The sequence below is a fragment of the Mandrillus leucophaeus genome, unplaced genomic scaffold (genome assembly GCF_000951045.1).
Source record: "Mandrillus leucophaeus isolate KB7577 unplaced genomic scaffold, Mleu.le_1.0 Scaffold11, whole genome shotgun sequence".
NCBI lineage: Eukaryota > Metazoa > Chordata > Mammalia > Primates > Cercopithecidae > Mandrillus > Mandrillus leucophaeus.
This window is the reverse complement of record NW_012099209.1, coordinates 1,518,091-1,521,071: the sequence shown is the minus strand read 5'-3', so window position 1 is coordinate 1,521,071 and position 2,981 is coordinate 1,518,091.

Sequence of the window (2,981 nt, the reverse complement as noted above, 5' to 3'; positions counted from 1 at the left end):
AGTTTATGTAACATGGACCGCCTTTTTTTTCAATGCATATATATTTATACCATGCAAATGAGGAAGGCTGGAAAGTTTTTGAAAATGTTAGTTGTGTCTGAAAATGTGTGATTTACTTCTTGCTTTGTCAGTTTGCTTAGCTGCAGGTTCTGATTTTTTTCACACTGATTGCACACCATCTGTGTTAGGTTTTTTTTTTGTTGTTGTTGTTCGTGTTTTGTTTTTTGAGACAGTGTTGCTCTGTTGCCCAGGCTGGAGTGCAGTGGCGCGATCTTGGCTCAATGCAACCTCCACCTCCCAGGTTCAAGTGATTCTTCTGCCTCAGCCTCTGAGTAGCCGGGACTACAGGCGCTCACCACCATGCCTGGCTAATTTTTTTATATTTTTAGCAGAGATGGGGTTTCACCATATTGGTCAGGCTGGTCTCGAACTCCTGACCTCGTGATCCGCCAGCCTCGGCCTCCCAAAGTGCTGGGATTACAGGTGTGAGCCGCGGCGCCTGGCCTGTGTTAGTTTATAAAAGTCTCAGGTATATTCTTGCACACTCTCAGGATGTAACAATTCTGAGGATTTATAAGCCTTTGACCCAGAAAATCCAAATGCGACTGGGCATGTTGCAACGCCCAGCCCTCTCTCCCTGGGCTGGGACTGCTCTTTCCCTTCTCGTCTCACTTCCCTATTGGCCCATGGCAAGTTCCTGGGGTCACTGATTAAGTGCCCTCCAATCCTCATCTTGGGGTCTGTTTCAGGGGACCCAAACCATGACAGCCCCCTCCTCATTTGAAGTCATCTGCAACGACCCTGTGGTTGGTCTAAGATAGAATGAAGTTGGCCACCTGTCCCTGGGCTATTTCAGGGAAGTTTTCTGGTTTGGTTTGTTTTATAGAAACAGGGTCTTGCTCTGTTGCCCAGGCTGGAGTGCAGTGGTGTGATCATGGCTCACTGCAGCCTCAACCTCCTAGACTCAAGAGATACTCCTGCTTCAGCCTCCTGAGTATGAGTAGCCAGATTACAGGTGTGCCCTACCATGTCCAACTAATTTCTCAATTTTTTTGTAGAGACGAGGGTCTCACCCTGTTGCCCAAGCTGGTCTTGAGCTCCTGACCTCAAGCAATCCTCTCGCCTCCTCAGCCTCCGAAAGCATTGGGATTATGGGAGTGAGCCACTTCACCTAGCCTAATCCTTTTTTTTTTTTTTTTTGAGATGGAGTCTCATTCTGTTGCCCAGGCTGGAGTGCAGTGGCAAGATCTCAGCTTGGCCGGGCGCGGTGGCTCAAGCCTGTAATCCCAGCACTTTGGGAGGCCGAGACGGGCGGATCACGAGGTCAGCAGATCGAGACCATCCTGGCTAACACGGTGAAACCCCGTCTCTACTAAAAAATACAAAAAACTAGCCGGGTGAGGTGGCGGGCGCCTGTAGTCCCAGCTACTTGGGAGGCTGAGGCAGGAGAATGGCGTAAACCCGGGAGGCGGAGCTTGCAGTGAACTGAGATCCGGCCACTGCACTCCAGCCTGGGCGACAGAGCGAGACTCCGCCTCAAAAAAAAAAAAAAAAAAAGAAAGAAAAGCTCCAGAAGGAAGTATGAGGGTCTCCTGAAGGTGCGGAGGTCAAAGGCAACACCAGAGTTAGGTAACTGCATGGGGGCCTTCAAAATAAAATTCAGTTCCCAGGCACCACCTCCAAGTTAGTTTTTTTTGTTTGTTTGTTTTGAGATGGAGTTTTGCTCTTTGTTGCTCAGGCTGGAGGGCAGTGGTGCGATCTCAGCTCACTGCAACCTCCACCTCCCGGGTTCAAGCGATTCTCCTGCCTCAGCCTCCAGAGTAGCTGAGGTTACAGGCATGCGCCACCACGCCCGGCTAATTGTTTTGTACTTTTACTAGAGACGGGGTTTCACCGTGATAGCCAGGATGGTCTCGAACTCCTGACCTCAGGTGATCCGCCTGCCTCGGCCTCCCAAAGTGCTGGGATTACAGTTGGGAGCCACCGTGCCTGGCTACCTCCAAATTCTAACCCTTTAGTCTGTGAGAAGACCCTGCGAATCTATGCTTTATTCAGATACATTTCATAGTAAAGGAAGCTTCACTTCGTGCCACAGAGAAGACCTTTCTAAGGACTCACGTCCCCAAGAGGCTGAAAGAAATCGGGTACAGAGATTCTTTTTTTTATTTTTGACTTTTTTGACACAGGGTCTCACTCTGTAGCCCAGGCTGGAGTGCAGTGGCACAATCACTGCTCACTGCGGCCTCGACCTCCTGGGCTCCAGCAGTCCTCCTATTTCAGCCTCCTGAGGCTGGGGCCACAGACACGTGACACCACACACGGCCAAGTTTTTCTATTTTTTTTGTAGAGACAGGGTTTTCCCCAGGCTAGTCTCAAACTCTTGCGGTCAAGTGATCTGCCTGCCTCAACCTCCCAAAGTGCTAGGATTACAAGCACGAGCCACCACACCTGGCTGGGTACCGGAATTCTCAGTCTCAGCACTATGAACATTCTGGACTGGAACATTCTGTACGGTGGGGCGACCTGTCCATTGTAGGATATTCAGCTGCATCCTACTGCATAGGATGTACAATGTGGGATGGTGTTAGCATTGTAGGATGTTTAGGGGACAAACATCCTGCCAAATGTCCCCAGAAGAACAAAATTACCCCTGGTTGAGACTCACGGGGTTAAATAAGACTCCCAGGGTTAAATAACTTCCCTGCAAAACATGAGAAAAAAATGTTTCACAGAAGGGGCCGGGTGCAGTGGCTGACGCCTGTAATCCCAGCACTTTGGGAGGCCGAAGTGGGAGGAACACCTGAGGTCAGGAGTTTGATACCAGCCTGGCCAACATGGTGAAACCCTGTTTCTCCTAAAAGTACAAAAACTAGCCAGGCATTGTGGCAGGTGTCTGTAATCCCAGCTACTGGGGAGGCTGAGGCAGGAGAATTGTTTGAACCCAGGGTGGGGGCGGAGGTTGCAGTGAGCCGAGATCATGC